Source organism: Eptesicus fuscus, chromosome 9 (genome assembly GCF_027574615.1).
Source record: "Eptesicus fuscus isolate TK198812 chromosome 9, DD_ASM_mEF_20220401, whole genome shotgun sequence".
Lineage (NCBI taxonomy): Eukaryota > Metazoa > Chordata > Mammalia > Chiroptera > Vespertilionidae > Eptesicus > Eptesicus fuscus.
Window position 1 is genome coordinate 23,132,343 of NC_072481.1, and position 23,615 is coordinate 23,155,957.

The following is a 23,615-nucleotide window of genomic DNA, read 5'->3' on the forward strand; positions in this document are numbered from 1 at the left end:
GCATCAGGCTATGGAGGGAACATGGACAAGAGCAAAGCCAGAGGAACAAGAGAGCCAAGAGCCTGAGAAGCTCCTTTGTCTGGGGATTATGTATTCCCAAATTTTCCAGCGTTTGCATTGGCTCCACCCCCTCTAGCCAATCCATGGTTCTCCAGCAGGCACGTTTCCTATGACACCCTAACTTCACTGCACATGCATCCATATCCATCTCCTCTTTGTGCATTCCCTTTACCCAGTGATTTCCCTGGGGATTATGAAATTGCAGCTTTCTGGTGAAGCAGCCCAGGTGGCCATGCTTACTATGTCTGGCCTTCCCTTTTGCTCCTTTCCTGTTATTAATAACTAGCTACTTACAACGGTAACAATAGTGTAATACACCATATACTTTCCTGTGTTGCACCTATCACAATCGTAATTAGTTATGCATATGATAGACTTCTTAATGTTGCCTCTCCAGTTGGAAGTAAGCTCTGTGCAGGGACCACATTTGTCTTGTTTACTGTTTTCCTCCTAGCTTCGAATACAGGGCCTTGCCCATAGTAGTTGCTCAATAAGTGAATGGGGGATAAGGAGTTCTTTTCCTTGAGAGGAGCTCAAAGGTTAGTGGAGAAGACAGACACGTAAACAACTCCACAACGAACTAGGTAATGCTGTACTGGAGGAAGAAGAGTTTTGGGCAGGTTTAGTTTTGAGATACCAGTGGGAACTCAGGGTATGGTGATTCCCAAACACCTGGAACTGAGTGGAAGCTGAGATGTAGAGAGGGAGTAAAATGTATAGGAGAGGTGTAAAAACTACCTGAGTATGCCATATAATTCAGGGAGAAAGGCTGAATGAGGAAAGGAGAGGGAGGAAGCTGGAACTGTGAGGTAAGTTTCTAGGCCAGGGAAGGGGCAGAGGTGGGAGGTGTCAACGTAAGAAACATCCAAACCTGTAAGATTTTTTTTTTTTATTTGAGCCAAACTGATGACAATTGCTGGGAAGCAAAAATCTCAAGGGATTGAGAAAATGCTCTGGAGAATGATAGTTATACATCTTATTTTATACATTACATTCAAAAGAGGAGGCCTAAGGGGGTTACGTGAAATCCGCTGCTGGGTACAGGATAGTTAACAATTACACAATAACAATAACAATGAGGGGATTTGTGGTCTCCTGCTCTGATGTGATTGTGCTTTCAGGGGTCCTGCCTGGCTTTCCCTGAGCTTGTCAGGTTTAATATGTGGTCCCTTTGTCATCCACAGAGGTAAGAAGAGATCAACACAGAGTGTTTTAGAAACCAAGTGGAATGACTATGTATTTTTGTATCCATCTGGTTTACCTCTGTTGTTCCTAGTATTTTGTACTGGGGATGGCATATACTAGACACTCAGAAAAATCTGTGAATTTAAAATTAAATTCAATCAGAACCTTCCAAGAAGCACCACACAGAAAGCAGTCCACGGGAAGTGCTCAAAGAAGGAAGAGTAAGCAGCGTGGAAGGAATGTTGCTGAGGCCAGAAGGGCAAGGAGGATGTGGCAGGGTCTGAGTCTTGAGTTGAGACTGGTGAGCTTTCCCCCCAAAAGAACAGTAGTTTCCTTCAATATTTATTCATATTTTCTTTGTTTACTCTGCCTTGGGGATGCAGAAATCTATCAAAACTGATCTCTGCTCTCAAAGAGCTCATATCTGGTGGGGAAGACAAACACAGGAGATAATATAGAATAATATAGGACCCCTAGAAGCACAACCACACCAGAGCAGTGCAAAGGTACTGCAGGAGTACAGAGACGGGAAGGAGCTCGTCAACTTCTAAGGCATCACAGAAGCGGTGACATCTGAGCTCAGTCTTTAACAGTCCGAGTTCACTAGGACAGGAATTCCAGCGCGAATCAGCCTGTGCAAAACCCTGTTATTTCCGGAGAAGCCTCTTTATAATGTAGATTCCAAGGCTACACTCCCCGGGAAACTTCTGGCACCCATTTTGAGAGGCTTCACAGGACCCCACTTTATCGGAAAACCTCTTTCAGGGCTCCCATTGTTATTGAAGGCGGGGATGGGGGAGGGCGCAGTGGCGGGAGATGAAGCCCATCCCAGCTTCCGGATCTCGGAAGGTCACTATCATAATAAAAACAACTCCATTTTGAATCGCGCTTTCAGGGTACTAGGCTGCTCTCACGTGCCTTACTTTGTGAGAGCCTCACAACAAGTCTGTGGGGTCGAAATTACGAGTCTTGTTTCCTGGGGAGGGAACTGAGGCTCAGAGCAGGCGGACTATTTGCTCAAGGTCACAAAGCGATAAGGAGCCCGTATGGAATGAAAGCTAGGAGACCGGATTCTCAGCTCTGAGACTTTCAACAGTGAAAGCAGGCCGCGGGTGGGTGGGGTCCGGCCCTCCTTCCAAGCTGCTTCCAAAATGGTGCGGGCTGTAGCGTCAGCAACACCTCCGCCCCTTCCGTCCACCTCCGCCCTTCTTCCCCAGGCCACCCAGGCGGGGGGAGGGGATGGAACGGGGCGACCCACGTGACCGACGACGACCTGGCGCGTGACGCAAACGGCGGGCCCAACGCTTGATCTGCCTTGTGGGAAACGTAGTTCAGCGCACCGTCAAGTGGGCGAGGAAAGGCGGGTCTACGACTACATTTCCCAGGAGGGAGCGAGGCGACGCTGCCGCTGCCGCCGTCGAGAGCGGGGACGCGGGCGCGCTGTCGGGCGGGGGCGAGGTTTGGGCCGGTTGTGCCGTTGCGAGGCTGCAGCTGCGATCGCTGCGGTGGGCCCAGGTGAGTGAGGGTCCCGGGTGGGATGTAGGGCCGTCTGACCGGTTCCAGTCATTTAATCTTTTATATTTTCACTGCGGTGGCTGGGTCATGGTCCCCAGGTTCGCCTGGCGCGGAGCCGCTCCCCCGCGCCTACCCCCTTGGCCTCCGAGCGGGCCATCGTTCTCCGGCTCCTCCCCCTCCCCGCCCTACTGGGCTCCCCTGCGCTCCGGCCTAGTTCCCGACGCTCAGGGCTGCCTTTTCTCCGGAGTAGTTTCTACCCTTCTTTCTCCTCCTCGCAAGCTGTGTGGGAGCGGCCTCCCCCCCCCCCCCCCAGTCGCATGAACCAGATTATTTGGGTTCCTTTTCCCGGAACTCTTGAGTGCCCTTCTCCCCCCCCCCCCCCATAGTCTCCATTGGCCTGGTTCTGTCTTCCCCTAGGGCGCATGTGGCTGGCACTCAGTAAATGTTAGTACCTCTTCCGTCCTTGTTGCCGCGTGGCCAGAGGAGGCATGGTCCAAATTTATCTGCCTCGGGAACATTTGTACGCCCACGTTTATTTCAATCTCGTGAGCTGGAGATGAGGCCGACTTGACTTGCATTCCAGTGATAATCTGCGTGTGTTCTGCTTACATGAGGCAATTTTTTTTTTTTTTCTTTTTGCCTGCCTTAGCATCTAACCAACTTTTATCAGCTGTTCTGTTTGCCTTTGTGAATCTTAGGGGAGGAGCATGGCGGCAGAAGCTGGCGAGTAGCGCTGGCGCCCCGAAGTTGGAAGCCATGAGTGGTAGTACAGTGTTGACGGGGAGGTGGTTAATTGGATAGAGAGAAAAGCCTCAGAGTGTGGAAAGCCTGGCGGGAGAGAGCCAGTGAAGCTTCTTGTGGCAGCATTAACAGAAATACCTTAGATTCAGCGTGCCTGCATTCAAAATTTGGCCCTGCTAGCTCTTGATTTTAGGTCAGGGAGCTTCACTTCCAAGTGCCCCAGTTTCCTTATCTGCAAAATAGCTGTGAGTAACGGTGGCCACTTTATAGGATTATTATGAAGGTTAAATGGATTAAATTGAAAACCGCTTAGCTCATTACCTAATATGTAGTAAACACTATTATTATTGTCACCATCATTTATAGGATTTCTAGATTGTGGGTCCAGAGTGGAAAGGCATGTATCACACCGTCATTTTCCTTCCCTTTCAGGTGGTCCTCTCTTTGTGAAAATACTGTCTGTAGTAAAAATACTGTCTGTAGTAGTCTGTCCTGTTATCTAGATTCTAGACAGCCTTATAAAGATTCAAAAACGGCTGCTGCCTTGAACAACTTGTGGAGCAAATTGGGCTTAGTTTGTTCTTCACTGGGAAATGTGTTTCATGACCTAGTGTACACACTGTGGCAATATCAGAAACATTTTCGGCAGCTATTTAGGCTTGCTTGTATTTTGTACAAGAGGTGAGTTGGAGTTCCTATAAGAAACTAACAAAAAACCTTTATGTCTAGTACAATTCCACCTTTTTTTTTTTTTAAACTTTCACAAGAGTGAAAGCTCTTCAGTTTTGGAGACTACAGTCCAATTTTTAAAAATATATTTCTGTTGATTTCAGGGAGGGAAGGAGAGAGAGAGAGAAATATCAGTGTTGAGAGGGAATCATTGATTGACTGCCTCCTGCGCATCCCCTACTGGGGAGCAAGCCTGCAACCCAGACATGTGCCCTTGACCGGAATCAAGCCTGGGACCCTTCAGTTCGCAGGCTGGAGCGCTATCCACTGAGTCAAACCAGCTAGGGCTACAGCCCAATTTTTAAAACTATTTTAGCCCAGCCATCTTGCTCAGTGTTTGACCATCAACCCATGAACCAAGAGGCCTCTGGTTTGATTCCTAGTCAGGGCATATGCCCAGGTGGCAGCTGGATCCCCAGCAGGGGGCGTGCAGGAGGCAGCCAATTGATGTTCCTCTCATTGATGTTTCTATCTCTATTCCTCTCTCAAATAAATAAATAAAACATTGTATTCACAGATTTATTTTAAAAAATGTATTTTAGAGAGGAAGGAAGAGAGAGAGAAACATCAATCAATTGCCTCCCACACGCACCCCAACTGGAGGATGGAACCCGAAACCTGGGTATGTGCTTTGACCCAGAAGGAACCCACCACTGTTTTGGTGTACAAGAGGATACTCCAACCAACTGAGCCACTGGGCCAGGACAGATTTATTCTTATTTAGCATTTCCTGTAGCTTGCAGTAGAGCACATTTTAGCCAAATAATAGATTATTTAGGAATGTTTATCATATTTCATAAGACATTAAAAACATTTTCCTTAGATTGTAACTGGCAAGAAAAGTCAGAAATCAGAGTTGACTGGATGGAGTTTGTGGCTTAAGGTTCTTTAACAGGTGAAAGGTAGCATGATGATGTGAAAGAACTGGGACACAGAGTCAGTGCCTTTTTGGGCAAATTCCTTCCTTTTTTTGTTCTAATGTTTTATTTAAAAATTTTATTTATCAAACATACTGATTTTTTAGAGAGAGTGGAAGGGAAAGAAACATTGATTTGTTGTTACACTTATTCTTTTTCCCCTGTCCTCCCCATCCACCCCCCTGTTCCACTTATTTATGCATTCATTGGTTGCTTGTTGTATGTGCCCTGACCAGGGATCCAACCTTGGTGTTTAGGCATGATGCTCTAACCAAGTGAGCTACCCAGCCAGGAGCTCTCCCCTTTAAAAAAAAAAAAAAAATTTTTTTGATTTCAGAGAGGAAGGGAGAGAGGGAGAGAAACATCAATGATGAGAGAGAATCACTGACCGGCTGCCTCCTGCATGTTCCCCACTGGGGATGGAGCCTGCAACCCAGGTCTGTGCCCATGACCGGAATCAAATCTGGGACCCTTCAGTCCGCAGGCTGACGCTCTATCCACTGAGCCAAACTGGCTAGGGCCCCCCCTTCCTTTTTGGGGGGCTGTTTTTCTCCTGCAAAACTAGGTTTGTGTGAAATATCCCTAGGAATGCTTTCATATAATTCTAGTCATATTTGTTCAAAACTTTGTTCTCCTGGTTCAGTGTGTTTGCATCTAGATTGGGTTGCATCATGGTCTCTCAATCACAGGGCTCTGGATCTTGGATTAAAGCCAGTTGTATACCCCTCAAAGCTATACCCCCTATACATGATCTGAAGATAATGAACTTTCTCTTTATTCTTCTAGCACTTCAAGTCACAATTCTATTTTACAAATAACTATTTCAGTGAGATTAGAAATAGATTCATACAAGTTATAAGTGTAGACTAGAAGTTGTGTTAACCAGGTTCTCAGCAGAATATTACTTAGCAGAGATAAACTCCTCTGTTGCATTATAAGTACCTGGGAGGTTTTCTGATTCATCTTTGTGCTTTCAACAGTGCTCAGTGAAGGAAATTAACAATTAGTTATTATTTTAGTGCTTGCTATATTATTAGGAACTGTACTCAAATTTTGATGTTCTCATTTAATCATTGCAACAGCTTGTGAGGTAGTGTTACTCCTTTTTTATAGATTGAGAAACAGGCTTAAAAAGTAAAAATGTGTTTTGTTTTTTAATATGTCTTTAAAAACTGATTTTAAAGAGAGGAAGGGAGAGGGAGAGAGAAACATCCATTGGCTGCCTCCTGCATGCTCCATACTGGGGAATGAGCCCGCAACTTGGGCATATGCCTGACTAGGAATCAAACTGATAATCTTTGGGTGCAGGGACAATACTCAACCAACTGAGCCACACTGGCCAGGGCAAGAGTCAAAATGTTTTTTTTTTCTTTTTTTTTTCGAGTCAAAATGTTTTAAATTCGTTTTTCTGTGACTCCACAGCCTGTAATCTTCCTTGCCTCAACATACTGTTTTACAAAGACATTTTTCAGAGTGCACTCAATGAATGTTAACTTAGTGAAATATTTGTAAAATGTTTAAAAATTTACGTATATTGTTTCAGGTTTTGATGTTAGTATTTTTAGACGAGAGAATAGCCAGTCCTTACAGGCCAACTGAATATTAAGATGACATCTCAAGGCAACCGGTGGTTGGTAACTGTTCCAAAATAAACTGTGTTCCAAAATAAAACATTAAAACCAGCGACAGGGACTAGAAATTGGGAATAGGGAGGGAAGAAAGAGATCTCTTTGTTATATGCTCTTGTACAGTTTGAAGTATTGGCTGTGTATATATATTTTTTCCTTTTTTAAAACTACATATGCAACAACATAGATGAGTCTTGACATTATTATGCTAGGTGACATAAGCTAGACATAAAAGGACAAATATTGTATGATATGACTAATATGAGGTACTAGCGTAGTCACAGAGAGAGAGACAGTAGAATGGTGGTTGTGGGTGGTTACTGTTTAATGGGTATCTAGTTTCAGTTTGGGAATATGAAAGTATTCTGGAGATGGATGATGGTGATGGTTGTGTAAGTGTGAATATACTTAATGCCACTAAACTAAACTATGCACTTAAAAACGGCTAAAATGGCCCTGGCCGGTGTGGCTCAGTTGGTTGAAGCATCGTCCCAGGCGCCAAAAGGTTTCCTGGTCAGGGCATATACCTAAGTTTCAGGTTCAGTCCCCATTTGGTGCACATGGGAGGCATCCAATTGATGTTTCTCTCCCTCTCTCCCTTCCCCTCTAAGCATGTCCTCGAGTGAGGGTTAAAATTATGTTTAAACTGGTAAGTTTTGTGTTAGTTAGACTTTATGATAGTAAAAAGAAACTAATTCATTTATTTGTCATTCAATGAACATGTATCTAGACCTGGGAATACAAAAAGGAATTTGATCTGGTAATTACTACCAATATTAGCATAGTAATATTGCAGGAACAATAGTTTTCTAGGAAGTAGAGGCTTAAGTTGTAGGGAAATGGCGGTAGCTTATAAAAGTTTTGTAATGTGATTAAAAAGATAATAAATTCTGGGAAGATAGCTGTTAGAGTTTCAGATAAGATAGTCTTATCCTCTTGTGGATGACTAGAAGGACTCAAATGAGTTGTTATTTGGTCTTGAGTATCTTTGCATTGTGTGAGAGCATGATTTTAAAAGTCATCAGTCTAAGTAGAAACTGTCATATGCACAGATGGCATGTTGATCCTTCTCATGTAAACTGAGAACCTGTGGCACAGAATAATGGTATCTTTTAGGAGGCAGACTCATTCAGCCTGCAGTCAAGTATAGGCTTGTGTTTATTACCAGAGTGTATTAAGAGGTTTTGAAGATGTAATAAGCATCATATATTCTGATTCTGCCTTAAAACCAAATTCTGAATTGTCAAGAGAAAGAAGGTAATTGTTTAAATGACCATATGACTGACTACCCCTACCAGCTGGTTGAAGTCTTTGTCCTTTTTTTTTTTTTAATTGATTTCAGAGTGGAAGGGAAAGGGAGAGAGAGAAACATCAATGATGAGAGAGAATCACTGCTTCCTCCTGCAAGTCCCCCACTGGGGATGGAGCCCACAACCAGGGCATGTGCCTTGACTGGGAATCGACCCATGACCTCTTGGTTCATAGGTCAATGCTCAAGCACTGAGCCTTGTCAGCTGGGTGAAGTCTTTGTCTTTTAACTGTCATTTTGACATTGGCCTGATTGATAATGTTTATGAAATACTTTATGTGCTAAGCTCGGTTTCAAGAACATTACATGCATGTTAATTTATTCAATTTTCATAGCAATCCTGTGTAGTAGGAACCAGTTTTACATATGAGGAAACAGTGATAGTGAGATTTAATTAAGTACAGTCAAACCTGGGTTCTCAAACCTTTCCCATCTTTTTCTTTTTTTAAAAAAATATGTTTTTATTGATTTTTTACAGAGAGGAAGGGAGAGGGATAGAGAGTTAGAAACATCTGATGAGAGAGAAACACCAATTAGCTGCCTCCTGCACACCCCCCACTGGGGGATGTGCCCTTGACCAGAATTGAACCTGGTACCCTTCAGTCCGAAGGCCATGCCCTTGACCAGAATTGAACCTGGTACCCTTCAGTCCGAAGGCCAACACTCTATCCACTGAGCCAAACCGGTTAGGGTTCAATTTTTTTTAAATATATGTATACTATTGATTTCAGAGAGGAAGGGAGAGAGAGAGAGATCAGTGTTGAGAATCTGCCTCCTGCACAGCCCTTACTGGGGATCGAGCCCACAACCCAGGCATATGCTATTGACCAGAATCAAACCCGGGACCTTTCAGTCCACAGGCTGATGCTCTATCCACTGAGCAAACCCGGCTAAGGCTCTCCACTTTGAAAAAATTCTTGCCTGTTGTTCCACACAGACTCTTCATAGAGGCTAATTCTTCTGTTACCTCAAACTCAATATTAACGTCTCCAATAAACAACTGAGCAGTACAAAAAATGTCTTTCAAATCATCAAGAAGAGTCAGAACACCACTCAAAATCATTTGCCTTTTTTTCTTTTTAAGCAAATGCCTAATTTTGGAAGTTTCAGATAATCAGAAAATAGTATATGTACACCACACATGCATTTCCCCTGTTAAACAGCAGATAGAGGCCACGAAGTATACTTATGACTGTCCAAATGACACAGGCAGGACAATTTGGGGTGGTGGTGCATAAACACTGTGGTGGCAGGGATGACTCAGGGCTTCAGGTGTCTCCTTTTACAGAATGAACTAAGGGCCAGAGCCTCATTTGTATCTCTACCCATTGGGACAATGGGAAATTGAAGACTTGTTGGGATGATAAAGTTCTTGCCAATGTCCAAAAAGAGGTTAATAAGAAACATGATGGGATACTAAAATGGAAGATTTGTGTGTGTTTGGTTAGAATTTTAAGGATGGGTGAATTGGAATAGTTCCTTAATTCAGTGGGTTGTAGAGTAAACAATTCTCAGTCCTATACTGTCATCAGGCTTTCCTTCAAACTGATGTGAGTCCCTGTGCCTCTGCAGTTAGAAATAGGGAAAGAGGTTTTGGATGCTGTAACCTAGGATGAATTCTACGAATAAGCTGCAAGAATATATGCAAAAGAAAAAAATACATATGCTAAAGTATTTTGAGTTTTTGAAAGTGCTATATTTTTACTGTTTATCAATTAAGTAAAATATATACCAACATTATCACTAATTTGGTAACAGGCTGACTGAGTAATAATTTCATCTGTATAGAACAGCTTTATCCTGTTAGTTTTAAGGGTAGGTTTTTGTTGCGTCTTTGTAATGTAAATGACCTGGTTACCTTTGGTATAGGTCAAGAGTTTATTGCTTGGGTTATCAGCAGATGTATCACTGTTAGGAAAATGGGCATATTAACATTTTAGAATGAGATGAGTGTAAGGAGAGACATGTCTAGGATAACACAGAGAAGCAGTACCTAACCCAGCCTGGGTAATCCAGGGACAGTTGTCTGGGGGAGGAGACCCTCATATGAACGGGTTTGGAAGAGGCTTTCTAAGCTGAGGGTTCCACATATACCAAGAGACCATTCTTTTTTCTTTTTAAAAATATATATTTTATTGATTTTAGAGAGGAGGGGAGAGGGAGAGAGATAGAAACATCAGTGATGAGAGAGAATCATTGATTGGCTGCCTCCTGCACACTCCCTACTGGGGATTGAGCCCACAACCCAGGCATGTGCCCTTGGCCGGAATCGAACCTGGGACCCTTCAGTCCACAGGCTGACGCTCTATCCATTGAGCCAAACCAGCTAGGGCCAAGAGACCATTCTTTAAGAAAATACATCACATTCTTCCTGGCTAAATAGGCAAGGGTTCAGCTGTATGTAAGCTACAGGTTTCAGAAAAAGCTAAGTTGGGTATCTTTGAGTGAATACTAAGTGAAAAAAAAAATTAATGTCAAGTCTGCATCTTTAGATGATTTGAATTGCGGTGCCTTCCTACTTTATAGTAACGTGAATGAATGATAAAGCTTTAATAAGCTAGGAGTGAGGACATTAACTACATACATGAGCTTGTTGATCTTGGATTTCTTGTTTTAGATAACTCCCTACATAGCTTTGATGTATGTCCATGTTTGTAATGTTTAGGTCTGGGAATATTTAAACAACTGGATCAGAAGGGTCTTTTTTTGTGTTTGAGGGATGAGGATAGGGAGCTATTTTAATTTGAAATGTATTGATTAAATTTAGCATAACTCAGTTAAGTATTTTTGTTTCAAATATCTAATTATTCTGAAGTAATTTTCCAGGTTGAATTATGGAGTGTGTGAATTAATTAGTCTTGCATAATGCAAACTGTAACATCTGAAATGTTGCCAATGAAAATATCAAGTTATAGGAGGAAGGTTTTGGCTTTCCTTAGTGGAAGATGTTGAATAGGTTAAAACCTGTATGAGAGACAGGCAGACAGAGACTCTCAGGCCAATCAGTATACTTAGAGTGAAGCCCATGTTCACTTGGAGTGAAATTCAGGGCTACAGTAGAATTTTTGCTTATAGATTTCAAGTGTGTGAATTTCAAGATGCAATCTGCAAGGATTGTGTAGCTATTTTATCACTGCTTATTTCCTCTCATTCCAGAATTGTATCCTGACTTTGTACATTGGAGAAGCCAGCAGCATTGCCCGTGTTTGTTTGAGGTAGTGTCTGTGTGGGATCCATTGCAAGTCGAATTATTGTTCATATAAGGTAAATGCAAGGTGGTAAAAGGAACTAATAACTTCACTGACTTCTAAAGCCGGTCTTACATTATTTAAGAGTTGTATATTCGTAACAGTCCTTAATGGGACTTTATTAAGCAGTGTTTGTCAGTTTAACCAACTGAAATAAGATGGTAAAATAGCCAGCTCTCTTCTTTGATTCCTTTCTAAGTTGTAGAATCAGCATGTGCCCTGACAAGGGAATTGAATCTTGACTTTTCAGTGCATGGGAGGACGCTCAACCAGCAGCTTAGCAGTTACTTTTTTTTTTTTTTTTTAATATACATATATATTTTATTGATTTCAGAGAGGAAAAGAGAGGGAGAGAGAGACAGAAATATCAGTGATGAGAGAGAATCATCCATTGGCTGCCTCCTGCATGCCCCATACTGGGGATCTAGCCTGCAACCCCAGTATGTGCCCTGACTGGACAGTAGTTACTTTCTTTTTTTTTTAAAAATTATTTATTGTTGAAAGTAATACATATATCTCCTTTTTCCCCCCATTGACCTCTCCTAGCCCATACAGTTACTTGTTAATTTTAACAACTTTTCAGTTCTTTATACATTTATTCATTTGGAAATATTGAAGAAAGGTCATCTATAAACTTGACATACATAATTATGGTTAATGTTTTGGTGCATCCTCTCTTTTCATGCATATGGTATTTGGATATCTGTGTGTTTAATCAAGTTGGGATTGCACTGTCCGGGAATTGAACCTGCAACCTTTTTGGTGTATAAGATGATACTGCAGCCACACAAGCAACCTGGCCAGGGCCAAGTTTACATGTTAAATGACTGATGGCATTTCATCATTGATGTGCTGTGTAATTTTAACTAGTTCTTTTTGATAGACATTTAAGCTTCTCTCTCTTTTTCCCCAGTCTTAGATAACTATATGGTGGATATAAATAAATTCATGTATACAAGGAAGGCAAAAGTAGGTTTATAGTTTTGAGCAAGCATGTCAAACTCAAAGGTGAACATGGGCCAAATAAATAAGATTTAAGTTAATGTGGGCTGCAAAAAACCCAAAGTTTCAATTTTCATAGAAACATAGGTTTATTTCAATAGAGACATGCTGAATACAAAGGGCTGAAATAAAAGAGTAATCGTTAACATAAAATAATAGAACATTTCAAAAAATATATTTTTTAAAAATATATTTTATTGATTTTTTTATAGAGAGTTAGAAACATTGATGAGAGAGAAACACTGATCAGCTGCCTCCCGCACACCCCCCACTGGGGATGTGCCCACAACCAGGGCACATGCCCCTGACCGGAATTGAACCCGGGACCCTTCGGTCCGCAGGTCGACGCTCTATCCACTGAGCCAAACCGGTCAGGGCTAATATTCTTTTTAAAAATATATATATTTTATTGATATTTTTACAGAGAGGAAGGGAGAGGGATAGAGAGTTAGAAACATCAATGTGAGAGAAACATTGATCAGCTGCCTCCTGCACACCCCCTACTGGGGATGAGCCCACAACCAAGGTACATGCCCTTGACCGGAGTTGAACCTGGGACCCTTCAGTCCGCAGGCCGACACTATACACTGAGCCAAACCAGTTAGGGTTAATATTTTTTCTTGAACAATTACTTACTGGACACTGACTAACTACACAAATTAATATGCATAATGCAAATAAACCTATTTTTCTTGTTCTCTGAAAGCAAAATATTTCCTGTTGCCCACACCAAACAAGTCAGTCCAAGACTAATGATGTGGAAATCGGCTGCTAAAATATTCGCTAGTAGTATTAGTGGAGAGAAATGATGTGCCTGCGCGTAAGGGAAATGAACGCAACACGATTATAGTAATCAGTCATTAGCAAACGTAGTTCGTTATTAATAACTAGAGGCCTGGTGCATGAATTTGTGCATGGGTGGGGTCCTGAAGGGGATGTGGGGGTGGCCAGGATGCAATCGACCCTCCAGGCAGGCAGTGGGATGCTGTTGCCGGCCTGGGATCTGGATCCATCCCACTGACATTTGCGCCAGTTGTCAGGAGCCACATGGTGGCCTCTTATTGATTTATTTTTATTATTATTTTAAAAAATATATTTTTATTGATTTCAGATCGGAAGGGAGAGAGAGAGGAAACATCAATGATGAGAGAGAATCATTGATTGGCTGCCTCCTGCACATCCCCAACTGGGGATCGAGCTCGCAACCCAGCCATGTGCCCTTGACTGGAATTGAACCTGGGACCCTTCGGTTTGCAGTCGGATACTTTATCCACTGAGCCAAACCAGCTAGGGCTGGCGGCCACTTTTATATCCTTTCATCCTTGTAGAGCGTCTAGGGAGGGGAAGCGGTCGCGGTGCCCGCGGCCAGCGGTGCTGTCAGGGTTGTGCAGATGGGGTGGCGCTGGTCCATTGGTGCCTGGCTCATTCTCGGGAGATTGGACCTGCAGGACTACTGAGGGACTGGCTGCCGCTGGGTCGGTGGGCCACCTGGATGGATCCTTAAGCTGAGTGGCGCTCCTATTGTATGCCCCCTGGTGGTCAGTGTGCATCATAGCGACAGGTCATTGGGTTGCTGAGGCTTTTTGATATATATAGACTAGAGGCCTGGTGCATGAAATTCGTGTACAGGGAGGGTGTGTGTCTCTCAGCCAAGCCTGCACCCTCTCCAATCTGGGACATCCCTTTTATAATCCAGGACTGCTGGCTCCCAACTGCTCGCCTGTCTGCTTGCCTGATTGCCCCTAACTGTTTCTGCCCGCCAGCCTGATCACCCCCTGACCACTCCCCTGTCAGCCTGATCGACATCTGACTGCTCCCCTGCCTGCCCGATTGCCCCCAACTGCCCTCCCTTGCTCCCCTGCAGGCCTGATTGCCCCCAACTGCCCTCCCAACACACAATAAGCAACGAAGCTAGGACTATAATTCAGTTTTCATTCAGAGTTTTCCATAATATGTTACTTCAAGATGTGAGCATAAAAGTGAGTATAAGTGAAGGAGTATGCTGAAGCAAATACTCAACCTAAAATGCCTTGTTCCAAATAGACAGAACCCTTATTGAGTCACTTTATAATACTGGACCAGGTTCTGTAAGTAGTGGTGGCTTTGCCACCAAAAAAGAACTGGGTTCAAATCTTGGCTCTTCCATTCATTAACTGAATAAAATACTCTCCCAATCTTACAAAAAAGGGACCTTTACCTCACAAGACCAGCATGGGAATTAAATTAGTAAGTGTATGTAAACTGCATGGCATACAGCAGGTGAGCTCCATAAGCTATGTTAGCTATAACAACAGAGTAAGATTGAGCTCTGACAGCAAATAGATTTTACCACTGATTCCATTTTCCTAATATTAGTAATAAGTAATCAGATCTTCCTACACAGAATAAAGTGTTTTATACTTTTACTGGCTAAGTTGGCGTGTGCTACACTGAAGAGGTGTAAAGAAGCAAGAGAAGGGCATATTCTGAGGTCATGACCTTTGGAGAACAAATCCCTTTGCTGCTGGATGTTAGCAGGGAAAATCAACAGCAACCTGAGGGGCCATTCATTTGGAAGTCATTCATCACAATATCCCCAGTGCAGGTAACTTGTATCTTCTGAGAATTTGCTCAATGGAGGTCTACTATGCTCAGGATCATCTATGCAATTAAACTCGCATCTTTGGAGAAACAGAATGAACTGCATAGCATAGTGAGCAGTTTAAATCTAAGTTCACTCCAGACGCTTCTCTCCTGTATCTCTAGGGGAGGGTCTAATTATTTCCTAGGGTAACTTATGTGCATATATTTTTTAAAAAAACAAAACTGAATCATTCATATACATTCCTACATGTTACATATTTAAAGCAAGTTCTACCAAATTCCATATAATTCAATATTTAATTATTTATTACATTATTTAAAATTTTTTTTAATTTTATTTTAGAGAGGAAGAGAGAAACATTGATTTGTTGTTCCACTTATTTATGCATTCATTTGTTGGTTTTTGTATGTGCCCTTACTAGGGATCGAACCTGCTACCTTGGCATATCAGGATGACACTCTTAACAAGCTGAACTACCTGGCCAGGGCTAATTCAGTAAAGTTTGAGGATTTTAGTACTAAGCCGCATAATTTTTTTTTTTAATGCTAGAGATATGCACAGTTGTTGATTCTGTTTTCTCTTCCTCTTACACAGGAGAGGGTAATCTGAGAAAAGCATAAAACAGTAAACATGTTTAATATTTCACCTGAGCTCTCCCCCGCCACACCCCCCCTCCAACTACCCAGAGGCATACAGAGCACAAATGGGGCTCACAGCTTTGTCTATATAATCCTTTATGAATAGTGAATTTCTTTCTTCGTTAATTTGTGCACCTAATTTTTTAAAATCTTAGTCATTTGTGTCTTTTTCACCACAAGATTTCTAAGGGAACTAGGATAGCCAAAACTGTCTTGGAAAAGGAGGAAGTTGGAGAACCCACACTTTCTGATTCAAAATGTATATAAACCTATAGTAATCAAGACTGTGCATGACAGATCGATCAATGGAATAAAATGGGAGTGCAGAAATACACCCTCACTTTTATAGTCAGCTGATTTTTGACAAATATGTCAAGACATTTCAGTAGGGAAAGAGTAGTCTTTTCAACAAATGGTACTGGCACATATGGATATCCACATCCAAAACAATGAGGTTGACCCCATACCTCACATTATCATTATAACAAAATTTAAGTCAAAATGAATCATGGATCTAAATGTAAGAGCTTAAAGTATAAAGCTCTTAGTTTTCAACTTAAGAGTAAATCCATGTGCCGAGGCCGGTTTGGCTCGGTGGATAGAGCGTCGGCCTGCGGACTCAAGGGTCCCAGGTTCGGTTCCGGTCAAGGGCATGTACCTTGGTTGCGGGCACATCCCCAGTAGGGGGTGTGCAAGAGGCAGCTGATGGATGTTTCTCTCTCATCGATGTTTCTAACTCTCTATCCCTCTCTCTTCCTCTCTGTAAAAAATCAATAAAAAAATATAAAAGAAAAAAAAAAAAAAAAGAGTAAATCCATGTGACTTTGTGCAAACCCTTCTTAGACATGACATTAAATACAAACAAGAAAAAATAAGATAAATTGGACTTCATAAAATGAAATTAAAAACCCTTTTGTTTCAAAGGTCAACATCAAGAAAATGAAAAGACAGGCCTGGCTGGTTGTGCACTGAAAGGTTGCTGGTTCGGCTCTCTGTAAGGGCACACTTGCACTGGATCCCCAGTAGAGATGTGTGCAGGAGGCAGCCAATCAAATGTTTAACTCTCACATCGATGTTTTGCTTTCTCCCTCTCCCTTCCTCTCCTCAAAATCAATAAAAAATAAAGAAAATGATATCCTACAAGAATGGGAGAGACTTTGCAAAGCATGTATGTAATAAGGAACTTATGTCCGAAATTTATAAAGAACTTTATAGCTCAATAAAAGGACAAATAATCCAATAATTCAATTTAAAAATGAAGGATCCAAAAGTAGTTGCACAAATAGCCAACACACACGGAAAGATGCTCAAAATCCCTAGTCATTAGAGAAGTAAAAGTCAAAACCTCAGTAAGATACCACTTTACACCTACTAAGATGGCTGTAATAAAAAGACATAAGTGTTGGGAGATGTAGAGAATTGGGAACCTTCATACACTTCTGGTGGAAATGCAAAATTGTATAGCTGCTTGGAAGTAATAGTCTGGCAGTTCCTCACAAAGTTAGGCATAGAGTTACCATATGACTGAGCAGTACCACACCCAGGTATGTACCCAAGAGAGAAAAACATCTGTGTACAAAAACATGTACATGAATGTTTATAGCAGCATTATGCATAATAGCAAAAAGTGGCAACAATACCAGTGCCCATCAGCTGATGAATGAATAAATAAAGTAGGTTATATTGTGGTATGAAAATGGAATGTTCTAATAACATGGATGATTCTTGAGAACATGCTAAATGAAAGAGGCCAGTCACAAAATCCCCGAAGTATCAGGCATAGGCAGATACGTAAAGACAACATGGATTAGTGGTTGCCTAGCACTGTTCAGGGAGGGGGCGTGCATGGAAACCAAGCTTACTAATTTAATTTTTCACACTATTTTTCTGATTTATCTTGAGAGCAATGCTGCACTGAAAAGTCTGGTGCCACAGGCAAGCAAGAACCATTTTATTACCCTTGGTTGTTAGGTTCATGTTTCTTGTTATTAGTCTCTTGTTACACAAAGCTCTTTGTTCTCTACAATTGGCTGTAGCATTCTTAGTTTAGGCTCTCTAAAATCTATAGCAGAAACATCCTTCTGTCTTTGGCAAGGAATGTGTTTTGCACTTAAAGTTCTCAAACAGTTCAGGCAGAGCCTGTTTTCAATTTTTGCGTATGTTATGAGTTAAGAGTTAGGGGTTGGGAAGCTGTTGGCTGCTTTAGTTAAGCATCTGAACTCTCCTGGTTCAAGATAATTATGCTTCTGAGATTGATTGATTTTTATTTTTAACTGATCAAATTCACAGGAGATTGATGGGTGGGGTATACCATAGGGGTAGCCCATAAGGTAATAGCCACTCTGCCATAATGTCTATGTTTGAATTCTGAACTTAACCAGCTGTAGAACTTTGGGGCAAGTTACCAACTCTTAAGTCCTCATTTCCTCTTTTGTAGAACAGGTACAGAACATAGTACTTAATGAAGTTTGTGTATATAAATGATATAATGCTGAAGGTTTGTAGCTCCTTGTCTGTCACATCTTAGTGTTAGCAATTGTTATTGATAAAGTGTCAGGGAATCAATTTCCAATGGATACAGATCTACCAGGAAAGCCAGTATTTGCCTAGGGTAGTCTTTTCTGGTAGACAGGTCCATCCAGAGTCCAGATTCCAAGTAAGAAGATGTTTGAACATATTCAAGATACAGAGCAAGCGGAGCTAGATGTTCATTAGTAAGTCCATCAAATCAGGGTAGCTAAATTATCCTACTTGAGGAAATGATGTATCCTGGCTTTTCAGGAGAGTCCTAATTTAAAATCCTTTTCCCCATTGTCAGCATAAATGTTCTAAAAACTTTACATTGGTAGATATTAATGTCACCCCCAGACCCCCAGCCTGTCTCAACCAGAAGCAGGTAAAAAATCTTGACTATGTTAGCATTTAGGTTGACAGTAGATATTTTTCTTTAGGTAATTATTATGGGTCATTAAACCATAGCATTCTTTTTCTCTGAATTGCAATTTCCCACTTTCAGTATTCAGTATTTTTTACTAAAACTTGTGTATTTATAAACTCATGTCATGGATGATACACAGTTAGTGTATCTTATGGTATTGACATCATAATTAGAGACCCAAAAGGATTCTGTCTTATGTTGAGGTTTTTGTGTTTCTTTTTGTAGAGTTATTTCTTGGGAAGTTTTCCATAGGTGATTGTTCTTCTCCATTGTTTTGTCCATTAGCTTCCCTTTTATTATTTTAAAATATATATTTATTGATTTCAGAAAGGAAGGGGGGTAGAGAGAGAGAGATAGAAACATCAGTGATAAGAGAGAATCATTCATCGGCTGCCTTCCGCACGCCCCTCACTGGGGATCAAACCCGCAACCCGGGTATGTGCCCTTGACCGGAATTGAACCAGGACCCTTCAGTCTGCAGGCCGATGCTCTAGCCACTGAACCAAACTGCCTAGGGTCATTACCTTCCTTTTAAAGGGTGATATTTATTTGTCCTGAAATTCTTTAGGCTTAGGTCTTATTTGGGTCTTGTAACTCAAATTAAACATTAAATGTAACACTCCCGCTTCTTTGAATTAACATTTGGCTTTTCTGTCTTGATCCCTTGGAAGTTTCGTGATGTTATTGCAGTCTAATAACCTAAGACAATCAGATAACTTCTATGCTTCATTGCTACAGGGAATTAGATGTTGCTATAGAAAAAGAGGCTGGTGTTCATCAGAATACCTCGAACTTTGTTTGGTCTTAAATTGATTGTAATGTGGAGATTGAAATGAGAGTTAACACCATGAGAAATGCTCTGAAAATGCCCTTTAAGGTATAGGAAATCTCTTGAAGAAATTGAATGTATCCTGTGAGATAATATGTTTTGATATTAATGGGAATGAGAAAAGGAAATAAAGAGTGATTTGCCCAGCAAAGCCCTGTGCAGGCATTAACAGCAGTGAAGCTATTCAAAACATTTAGATGTAGGGAGGTGGAAGAGAGTAAGAAAGGGTAAATGGTGAAGGAGATTTGGGGTGGTGAACACAATACAGGTGTGTTGTAGAACTGTGCACCTGAAACATAATTTTATTAACCAATGTTACCCCAATAATTCAATCAAAACAAAGCATTTAGGAGTTATCAAGATCTCAAAACTATACCATAGGCATTAGTTCCCTGGCCCAACTCAATTTTCCATGTCCTTCCATGGATTGAGAGCTTTAAAAGACTTAGTTTTGAGTTTATTTTACATGTTAGGGTGACTGTGGGTCTGTTTTATGCTATTTTATTTTTATTTTTATTTGTCTTTATTTTTATTTTTGAGAGTACGCTTATTAAAGCTGGAGACAGTGAATAAGGAAGGGCTTAGGATAGAAGAAGCAACAGGAGAGAGATTAGGTGGGCTGCTTTGGCTCACTGAGAAGTTAAAGAAAAGGGGGCCTTGGAGAAAGGGTCAGGGGGTTGCTTCCCTGGTTACAAGTCTACTAGGGGACCCTTAGAGTTTAGGAGATGCAGGACTGTGAGGGAAGAGGAGGGGGAAGGGGAAAATGTGGGTGTGCTCCTGGGAGGCGGAGCCACCAAATCATCCTATCTAATAAAGAGGGAATATGCTAATTGACCATTACTCCATCACAAAGATGGCTGCACCCACAACTGAGGCCAAGTTCCCATAAGGAGCCTTAATGAGCAATCAGCAGGAACCTGAGTTTACACCCTCCCCCACCCGGCAGGGCTTGACAGGGGACCTCAAGGTGCACCCCCAGTGCTGGGTCAGGGGAACTCTGGCTGTGCCTCCGCCCAGCGGGGCTTGACGGGGAACCTGAGGTTGCGCCCCCCTGCCGGTGGGACTTGACAAGGGGACCTGAGGCTGTGCGCCCTCCCCCACCCCCGCCTGGCGGAGCTTGACGGGACCTCAGGCCATGCCCCCCACCCAGTGGGGCTTGACAGGGGATCTCAGTCTGTGTCCCCCACCTGGCGGGGCTTGATGGAGGACCTAAAGGCACGCCCCCGGCCCCGGTCTGGGCTGGGGGATCTCAGGCCACTCCCCCGTCCTGGCGCTGGGCCAGGGGACCTGAGGCTACGCCCCCTGCGTCAGGGCTTGACAAGGGTGGGACTGGCCAGGTCTGGGTCTCACGTGATTTTGAGGTGCATGTGGGTGGGCGGGGACTTGACTCTGGGTCCCGTGGTGAGCCCCAGACTCTGACAGGAGGAAGGTTTTCATATACATTTTACTAATTTTCTTTCATCTCTGACACTTCTATTATAGAGAAAGGGCAAATAGCAATAGTAAATTATTTCCTCTAATCCCCTTTTAATGTGCACGAATTTCATGCACCGGGTCACTAGTCTATAGTAATAAAAGCATAGTATGCTAATTAGATCAGGCGTCCTTCTGGACGACTTTCCAGATGATGCCAGGGCTGCGAGGGTAGCCCAGGTCCTGGGTGCCAGAGGGAAGCCAGTGCCAGCAGCCGGGAGAAGGAAGGGCCTACTCTTGCATGAATTTCATGCATCGGGCCTCTAGTCTTTCTATAAAAATAAACAGATAGCCCAGCCGGTTGAGCATCGACTCAGGAACCAAGAGGTCACCGGTTTGATTCCTGGTCAGGGCATATGCCTGGGTTGCAGGCTCGATCCCCAGTGTGGGGCATGCCGGAGGCAGCCAATCAATGATTCTCATCATTAATGTTTCTATCTCTCCCTCTCCCTCCTCTCTAAAATCAATAAAAATATATTTTAAAAAAATAAACAGGTAAGCCCGGCTGGTGGGGTTCAGTGGCTGAGCATTGACCCATGAACCAGGAGGTCACCGGTGTGATTCCTCGTCAGGGTACATGCCTGGGTGCGGGCTCAATCCCCTGTGGCATGCATGGATGCATGAGGCAGCCAATCAATGTTTTTCTCTCCTCAGTGTTTCTATCTCTATCCTCCCTTCCTCACTCTAGAGTCAATAAAAACATTTTTTAAAAATACAGTTAAGTATTTTCTGAGAAGACCTTTTAGAATATGAGCCTAGTATTTAGGGATTGAAGAATACTTGTGTAGTTTCTATATACACACTTGGAATCCCTGGGTGGTCAATTGAGAGGCTTTATTTGGCACTACTTAGTTTTACCCAATGTCCTACCAAGTATAACCCACAGGGTTCCAAACATGGGGCAAACTGTAGTAAATACTCCTAAAATGTTTGTTCTGGTGAATTCAACAGACATCTACCATGTGCCAAGCACAATGCTGGCATAACACTAGGGACACTAAGAAGAAACTTAATCTGGAGTGAGAGGGGAGAGGAGTAATTTAATTCTTTCTTATCTTTGAGGGTTTTGATTTAGAGAAACTTCTTTGGCTTTCTCTGCCAATATTCCTTTTTCTTGGACTTGAAAAATAAGATCTGTGTTTTTAGTGATATTAAAGCCAAGTAATTATATATCTTAGTACCTTTGTTGTAAGTAAAATGCATCTGTTCTCCCAAGAGCTATGTTCTTTCAAGGACTGTTGATGTGCTTGGTAATTAGACAAGTGGTTTAGGTGGAGAGGGCTGGTCTTTGAAAGGGTAATGGTTTAGGAAACTCCTCTCAGGTGGCTCTGCAGAATAGTTTGAAAACAAACCCTTGCTCCAAGTGACAAAATTGTATCTGAAATGATTTCAATAGGCTACACTTGGGTTTTAAATAAAGGTGAGGGATAAAACAATCCTACCTAATAAAAGAGTAATATGCAAATTGACCCTAACTCCACTACACTCACAAGCCACGCCCATCAGCCAATCAGGAACAAATATGTAAATAAACCCAACCAAGATGGCTATAGCCACAGAGAGCAGGAGGGAGGCTTGGATTTCCCCGGTAACAAAGGAAGCCAAGCTTTCCGCCTGCCATTGCTGGCCTAAGCCTTCACTCAAGGCTACAAAGTTTTGATTATAGAAGGTAAACAAATCCAAACAAATGGTGGCAGCCACTGAGCTGGAAAGAGCAGGAGGCAAGGGTTGCCCCTGGCAATGGAGGAAGCAAAGCAGATTGACCATCACTCCAACACACAAGATGGCTGCCCATGTGGTCAAAGATCCTGCCCCCAGGTGGATACAAGATGGCCGATGCAAGATGGCCAGCAGGGGATGGCAGTTGGGAGGGACCAGGCCTGCAGGGAGGGCAGTTGGGGGCAATCAAGCCTGCAGGGGAGGGCAGTTAGGGGTGACCAAGCCAGCAGAGGAGGGAAGTTGGGGGTGACTGGGCCTGCAGGGAAGGGCAGTTGGGTGGGACCCAGGCCTGCAGGGGAGAGCAGTTGCGGGGGAACAGGCCTAAAGGGGAGGGCAGTTAGGGGCAAACACGCTGGCAGGGGAGCAGTTAGGCATAAATCAGGCTGGCAGGGGAGTGGTTAGGGGGTGAAAAGGCTGGCAGGCAGAAGTGGTTAGGGGCAATCAGGAAGGCAGGCAGGTGAGCAGTTGGGAGTCAGCAGTCCTGGATTGTGAGAGGGATATCCGACTGCCCATTTAGGCCCGATCCCACGGGCCTAAACGGGCAGTCAGTCAGACATCCCTCGAGGGGTCCCAGATTGGAGAGGATGCAGGCTGAGCTGAGGGACACCCCCCACACACACGAATTTCGTGCACCGGGCCTCTAGTTGTATAAATATAAGATGGAGGAGGAGGACATCTTGCAGCTGAAGAAGGGTTTATGAAAAAGGACTTCAGGGTTTAGTGACTCAGCGCTCACTTTGAGTCAACATGTAGTGTGGTTGCCAGAAAGAAAAATCTTAAACACACTAATAGTGTCTAATAAAGAGGGGAATATGTAAATTGACCATCACGCTGTCACAAAGATGGTGGCACCCATAGCCACAAGATGGTGGCGCCCAGTCCCCTCAGCCCTGCCGAAGTCCCCCAGTCCTTTCAGCCCCGCTGGAGTCCGTGTGTGCGCATGCGTGTGTGTGTGTGTGTGTGTGTTTGGGGGCGGGGATGGGCAGGCGTACGGTGCGGCCGGACCCGCCCTCAGCCCCCCAGCTGCTCAGGGCCGGCCTGAGGCGCAGGTAACCAGGGCTGGTGAGGCTTGCTCTGCTGGTAGCAGCAGAGGTGTGATG

The 23,615-nt window shown here is 43.0% G+C and overlaps 1 protein-coding gene across 1 annotated transcript in view; it reads left to right on the top strand.

Annotated features, from left to right (window-relative positions):
• Window positions 1–2,677: 2,677 nt before the first annotated feature.
• Window positions 2,678–23,615, top strand: part of THRAP3 (thyroid hormone receptor associated protein 3) — a 45,992-nt gene continuing 25,054 nt past the window's right edge. Inside the window, exons 1-2 of the mRNA XM_008151129.3 lie at window positions 2,678–2,760; window positions 11,241–11,348. The gene's annotated coding sequence lies outside the window, so the exon portion shown is untranslated. The remainder of the gene's footprint in view (window positions 2,761–11,240; window positions 11,349–23,615) is intronic.